We start from the raw sequence: 7,691 nt of genomic DNA on the forward strand, positions 1-7,691 counted from the left end.
AGTGGGTGTTGTAAGCAACATTTTACTGTGCACTGCACGTTATAGCTTTATATTTGTGGTTTTATTCTGGCACAAATATATATTTGGCTATTTTTTAAATTCTGGCCAGCAGTCCATTTTTGCTGCTGCGTATTTTCTAATTTTTTTTCCTTTGCTCATTTCAGGGCTTCTGAAGAACCTTGTGCAAAAGGTGTGGATTCATTGAGTCGTATAATAGATTGAGATGCATAATTCAATGTATGCATAAGCGTGTTCACAGTTCATAACAGATGTAATGGGTTTTGTTAATTTGTAGTAAATATCAGTGTGTGTCTAGGTTTACTGCCCTAAGTCTGTGATATTGTTTTGTTTGCGCAGTGGCCCTCCGGCAGTCTTGCCTGTTGGGCAAGGAAGTGGACATGAGACATGACATTGGCGACCATTTTCGCCACGCACCAGCACGCTGCAAAAAACGGTAGGTCTGTTATGCTGTGTACGGAAGCTGGACTATCATTTAGTCTACTTGTGCATCAAGCTGTGCAAAAACTGGACTTGTCACAGTCACTTAGCTTACCAGCATATCATATGGAACAGCATAGGCAAAACCTATGGGACATAAAAGTAAACTTCTAGGATATAGTGTAAGGCCATCAATTTTGCATCAGCTGTAATTTTGATGGTTTTAAAAGCGGAAATTCAGTGGGTGTCCTGGTGTTCTTTATTTTTGTACTATCTATCCGATAAATATTGGCACGCTCCACACACAAGTGATTCTGGTCCTGCAAATTTAGTTTTAGATGTCTGATTACTTTGTAAGTGCTGTCTTGAATTTTGGCTGAATAATAATCTTTTTTGTGTTTTTGTTCTTTTAATTTAGTGGCCTAATTCATGGAATGGATGACCTGGCAGCTATGTGATTGCTCGTCTCTTCATGGAATTGCTGACTCAACAGATGTACAATCATGCCAAATAAATTGTGTAAATGATCTCACATGTGCACCTGACGTAATTTTTGCACTGGCTGTGTCATTCAAGTGACCGGTCAGCAGTCAGCAGACCACGATTACTGCGTAACTGCCTTTTGGTCGGTGCCTTGTCGACATATAAGCATACATTAGTCACTTCAGGAAGGCAGAACGCACTCATGCACGATTCATCAGCTATGGCTGCACCTTGTCTAGTAGGAACAGATGTTGCGGGTTATGTAGCTTTTGCCTAGAAGCTCCTTGAGGAAGGTACCGCATGCATTGTTTACAATACATTAAAGTAATGTACAGGCAACGTTTTTTTTTTTGTCATTTTTTGTTGGCATAACGTTGAAATAACATAACGCCAACGTTTTCAGAACGTTGTAGGAACATTAGGGCATAACGTTATCTGGTGATCAAAAATAGTGACATTAGCAACAATCAGGCAACGTTGCTCTCTGACATTTGTGGCCATTCAGATAACGTTCCAGTGACATTTTGCGTTACCTGGGAGACTACGTTTCTCCGTGGCGAACTGCAATGATGAATGATGCATGTTAACTTTATTACAGCGGTGTCACCTGTCGGCTTGGAATTGACCGCGAAAATCGAATTGATGCGGGCATTCATGACAAAAAAAAATTATGGCAGCGGTAATACAGTGACAGTGACATGCTTTAATTTACGCAGTTCTTGTAAACATTTCGGGCCCCCAGAGGACGTTCCATATGATGATTACATTTAACTTAAAGCCGAGAAAGAATGGCATAACATTTGTTGGTTTTTTTCATGTGTGTTCCAGAATAAATCTTTTTCAGGGCCGGTTTTGGCCTTGGGGACGTTTTTTCCTAGTTGCCGCTTCGTCAGGGGACGTTTCTTCCGGAGACGTTTTTTCCGGGGACGTTTTTACCTACACCTGTTTGCGTGCACGTTACTTCAATTAAGCACTAATGAAACTGACCATACAAATATTTCAACTTGTCTCTGTGGCCTACAGCATACATGCAGTAAAGAAGCAAAAGCAGCCAAGCTGCTTGTTCCATGCAGCATAAATAATTATGCACTGCTGTTGGAAACTGCACAGCATATATTGGTGGACGATCGTTGAACGTGCAGCTTTCTTCAATAGGTTACGCATCTCACGTGACGCAGCCTACAGTGACACTGAAAAATATGCCATCTAAAAGACATTTTCTTGCAATATTATGCTGCAGCATATATGTGTATAGTATGCATAGCTTCGAGATGCAACACATATACTGTTGGTATCGCCCCTCATAAAGTACTAGGATTTTTGCATCTTTTCATCAGTCTAAGATCACCGATTCAATCGTTTCTTTTTTTTTTTTTCATTTGGCAATGAGACGGACAGCATTTGCAAGTGTCATTATGCAGCAGAAAGCTTTAATTCAGAGTAGTTCAGTTCAGCAAGGGTTTGTTATAGTCTCAGGAAACTTAAAAATGGCATATAGATGTAGATGTGCAAGTCAAACCTCAAAAGGCTGTAGCAACTTTTTTGCTCGGCATATCCTTGTGCTGAAAAAGAGAGTCAGTCCGGTTGTTTATAATCAGCCAAATGAGTGATGTAGAGAAAGAAGCAGAATTGTTGTCATCTTCTCTCCCATCCCATCTGTTAGTGCTGTTCAGTCGTTTGAGAATTGTCTTTCTGTGGTCTTTGCAAGGGATTATGAGTTCCTGAAGTTCAGTACTGGAGTTGGCTTTCAGATTTCTGTTATCACACTTACTTTTCCTTCTACAGATGAAACTCCAAGCCAATTCTTCATACAAACTTGTGATGCCTGACAGTGGTAAAGCTGTGCAGTTATAGTGCGTCACCTCCATTCATATGCAAAACACAATATAAGGGTGATTTTGACTGCCAGTTTGACTATCTTATACATGGCAGCGGCAACACATCAACATTGTGCACACAGCATAGTGGCAGATACAATGAACGAAGGGCAGTGCTAGTCAAGGTGTGCAGCAGGAACATCATTTACTAAACTTTAAGTGAACAGTTCTCATTCGACTGAAAAGATTCTGCACAATAAATACCAAAAAAATCCTGATTAGTCGACATATTGGTCATGACATCACAGTTACATGACCTCGCGTGAGAATTTCAAACATCTCACAGTGAAATAAAGCTAACAAAATAGGGAGGGTGCAAATGAAGCCAATTATCAAGGAAGCTCTTCTAATGAGGACATTTCAGAAAATAGTAGTTTAACAAAATAAATACGTTGATACTAAAGCTCGAACCCATGTGTGCCCTCTGCATGCAATGTCTATAGCCATGTAGGGTCAAAGGTGTGTTAGTGGGGCATTTAGGGAATGCTGTTATATTGGTAATAATTTTGAAAAGTAGATAACTTTAAACGAGAAAAATTATATAAACATTTGCAGAATGAAAATGCAGTTCATGTTTAAGATGCTGTCACGTCTATTATTGAGGTAAACTAGCTGAAGCTCCAAAATTATTTTAACTTTGTGTAACTACTTTCTCTTCTTATATTTTGCACTGATCATTATAATTAATCTTTGATCTTCTGCATGTTATGCCACTGATGTGCATTCAATGAATTAAGTTACAATGCTCAAATCTTGTCTTAGTTCATCTTATTTCTCCCGCATTTCTTTCATGCCATGATATATATATTGCGGATACATTTTTGTTTTGTGATATGTTCATGCTGAACTCTGTATTTATTAAAGAATATGTATTCTATTGCCTATATTTTACATTCAATGCAAGCAGCACGCCCATGTAGATATACGAAAGCATTAAACTTGAAATATATACGGCATATATATCAATGATTATTCAGGAATTAACATGTAAATACAATATGGTTCGCCAACCAGATGAAGGAAATTGGTATCAACTGTCTAACTCGGTGATAAACTGTAAAACTATGACACAAACTTTAACTCTCTTAATGATCTTTTCTATTTAACTGTCAAATATGAGGACATACATGCGGATGATACCACTAAATGGCAGAAAGTGAAGTGGAAATCAAGAGACTTCTGATGCGCGTACAAGAAGAGAGTGAGAAGTTTGGACTTAAACTGAACATTAAAAAGACAAAGATCATGGCGTCTTGCCCCATCAAGTCCTGGATCATGGAGGGACAAGAAGTGGAAACTGTGACAGATTTTCTCTTCTTGGGCTCCAAGGTAACCCCGGAAGGAGACTGCAGCAATGAAATTAGGAGACGCCTACTTCTGGGAAAGAGAGCCATGGCTAGCCTTGACTGCCTAGTAAAGAGCAGAGACATTAGTTTGCCAACCAAGATCCGTATAACTCGTGCTATGGTCTTTCCAGTTGTGATGTATGGATGCGAGAGTTGGGCTGTGAAGAAGGCTGACCGCCGAAGAATTGACTCGTTTGAATTGTGGTGCTGGGGGAGACTCTTGAGAGTTCCTTGGACGGCCAGAAGATCAAATCAGTCGATATTGTCGACCATAAGCCCTGACTGCTCATTGGACGTTCAAATTCTAAAGTTAAAGCTCAGCTACTTTGCTCATCTGATGAGAAGAGAGGAGTCGCTGGAGAAAGATTTGATGTTGGGAAAGGTTGAGGGTCACCGGAGAAGGGGTAGGCAGCGAACGCGATGATTAGATGGCATCCTCGAGGCACTGCAGATGAAGTTATGTGATGCTAGGAAGATAGTGTGATTAGATGGCATCCTCGAGGCGCTGAAGATGAAGTTATGTGATGCTAGGAAGATAGTGAGAGACCGGAAAGCGTGGCGTGATATGGTTCATAGGGTCACGAAGAGTCGGACATGACTGAACGACTGAACTGAACTGAACGGATGAGGACATACGCCTTTGAATATCTTCCAAACCAACTAGAACATCCACTTGAGAACTATATATATACCATATGAAGTGCCATTTGAAATCCCGGGGACCAATTCAAATTTTCAAAACCACTTTGAATATCCAATAGGGTAGGACATATATGAATTGTAATCCTGTATAATATGGAAAATCCAGTTGGGATTCTAAATGATCATTATGAACGTGAGAACAATTGGGAGTGCCCATTGTTTGCAAAACCATTTGGGTAATTCCGTTAGCTGCCAAATTGGTCGTAATTTCGTGCCCATTTGAGCTCATATAAGGCTGTATCTAATTGGGTCAGTGTGGGGCCGAATGGAACCATGTTATAACTGGTTTAATTTTTTACGGGGAGGCTTAGTGAGCCAAGTGAACTCGCATGGACCCTGAATGAGCACTGCGAAATCGAGTGCTGGTGCTGTACCAACATCGTGATTTTAAGCGAGCGTACAACTGAGCGTCTCCTACAACTGAGCGTACAAGCTCTACGAGACCGCGTACGGCGTCTGCGGGGGTTTTACGTGAACTGTACGAGATCTTCTACAAGCTGCTTGAGCCCTCGTACATTTGTACGAGACATACTACAATCCTCGCACAACCCTGCGAGACATCGTACACGCTCTAGGAGACACCGTAGACGCCCTACGAGACATCGTACAATCCTCGTACAACTCAACGAGACAACGTAGACGCTCTAAAAGACCTCACAGAATTCTTGTAGAAATCGCATAGCTCTTAGAAATCTCCCACATTTCTCGTACACATCGTAGCAATCTCGTACATTTCGCATACACTTCTTCAGTAGATTCACACATGCCTTCAGCACTTGTAGCTAACCAGCATGAACGCCAGAACCGCACATCCAAATTCTGTAGGAAAAGCTCTCATAGAAAAGAAACCCAGAAAAACAAGCATGGGCTAGATAGACAGTGCTCTACTGTGCCGGCAACGGGCTCTCATGACAGTGTGGTGCAAATGTTGCAACAGACAACCGCACACGGTAGTCTCATATAAAGCAGCGGAAAAGAAGCAATCAAACCAGCTAACATCTTGTTTAGCGTTCACCGCTCGTTCCATTGACCTAGTTTGACGACAGGTAGGTTGCATGCCCACAAACGTGCGCCTACTCCCTGCGTCCGTCACTGTGGAGTCAGACGAGTTACCTCATCCATTTTGATAGCAATTGAACCGCTTGTCGAATAGCACACCTCTTTGCGTGACGTGGCACTGACGTCAGAGAGGAGCGCTGAGGCCTTTTTGTCTAGACGGTGATCCTGGGCCCCATATTCAGTCCCTATTTTTACGCAGAAGCTCGCGCAAAGGAGCTGTAGTGTATCCAGATGCGCCAAGAAGCGCCCCAAATGGTTTGCCATGCCCAGAACGCTACGCAATTCCGCTACATTGCTCGGCGGCTTCATTTTTTTCACGGCATTTTTCTTTGCTGGATCAGGTTGTACGCCTTCCTCACTTACACGACCCAAAAAATAAGCCTTTTAACTTCGAAGAAACGCTTGGATTTCTTTAACGTTACATTAGATTCTGTAAACATGGTCAAGACGTTAGCAAGTCTAGAATCATGTTGTTACTGGGTGCTTCCAAAGACTAAAATATCGTCCATTACGTTGACGACTCCAGGACAGTCTGCAAGGATTTTGGACATTCTTTTCTGGAAAAACTCAGCCGCCGAATTAATTCCGAAAGGTAACCTGGTGAAACAGTACCGCCCGAATGGTGTAATGAGAGTAGTAACTTACTCCGAAGCCTTGCTTAGGCGTACTTGATAAAAACCAGAATTCGCATCCAGCTTAGAAAAACGTTTTGACCGGCTATGTAGAACCCAGAGCTGGATCCACTGTGGGGAGGGTGAAATCCTCTCGTACAACGCACTTATTCAGTTGTGTAAGGTCTACACAGATCCTGACATCCCCACTCGGCTTTGGCACTGGTAGTATACTGGCCCACCACTCCGTAGGCCCGTCAACCTTACGAATAACGTCCATTTGCTCAATTTTTTCGGGATCAAGGCGGACACGTTCCCTGAGTGAAATTGGAACTCTGCGTGGTGCAGTTATTGCATACGGAACCGCGTCTAGGCGAAGCCGTATCCGATATTCTCCTGGCATGGCGCTCAGGTTACTGCAAACTTCGGGGACCGGAACGCTACCGGTAGACCCTTCCTGCGCGACTGAGGCGACATACATCACAGCTTCTAGTGCCTCCAGAGCGGGCAAACCGAGAAGAACATGTCTTAGCGAGCTTACCACATAACATGCTTGGCGAGAACGTTTCCATTTCCAAGCAATTTTTGCCTCGAATTTGCCCAAAATATTGAGGCGTGAACCACTCGCGCCTGTCAAAACCTCGTCAACTCTCGTTAAGTTCACAGGGAGTCCGGGAAAAGATGACGGAACAACGGTAAGTTCGGCCCCAGTATTAACTTTTGCAAACACTGGAGCAGAGTTATCACATACCTGAATGTACCGCGCTGTTAAACATGGCGTTCTAATCTCTCCCACAAACATTTGTCCCGTGTCCCCTTGCACTGAAAAACTCGTATTTTGCGTTCGTTACCTGTAGAAGTCTTGTAAGACAAAAGCTTTTAATGGCTCATACTGCTGTGGACAAAGTGTGTCCCGCTTTTGCGGCGGTTGTCGCGTGGCGTTCCCTGGCGTGCGTTCAAGTGTGGGACTCCAGATGGCAGGAACGCAAGATAAGATGAAACTTTTGGAGGAAAGGCACAGTATCTGTCACACTTTCTCCGACAAGTGTGCGTTTGGATGGTACGCATAATAGCAAATTGGCTGAACTGAGACGTTAGAAAACCAATTTCCAAAACCTATCACTTGATCTTACGTAGGGTGAATAATCTCATTACCTGAAAAGGAAAATTAAAAG

At 42.6% G+C, this 7,691-nt stretch overlaps 1 protein-coding gene across 2 annotated transcripts in view; it reads left to right on the forward strand.

The window, feature by feature from the left end:
• LOC146205964 (uncharacterized) overlaps positions 1-1,294 on the forward strand; it is a 3,588-nt gene extending 2,294 nt beyond the window's left edge. The window contains exons 4-6 of one of the 2 annotated variants that reach the window (XM_084586980.1): positions 165-190; positions 358-454; positions 857-1,292. The gene's annotated coding sequence lies outside the window, so the exon portion shown is untranslated. Of the gene's footprint in view, positions 1-164; positions 191-357; positions 455-856 lie in introns of both variants that reach the window. The other variant, XM_084586981.1, reaches the window with a different exon arrangement.
• The last annotated feature ends 6,397 nt before the right edge of the window (positions 1,295-7,691 follow it).

Source organism: Amblyomma maculatum, chromosome 1, assembly GCF_055883805.1.
Source record: "Amblyomma maculatum isolate TAMU_Amacu chromosome 1, ASM5588380v1, whole genome shotgun sequence".
NCBI classification, from domain to species: Eukaryota; Metazoa; Arthropoda; class Arachnida; order Ixodida; family Ixodidae; genus Amblyomma; species Amblyomma maculatum.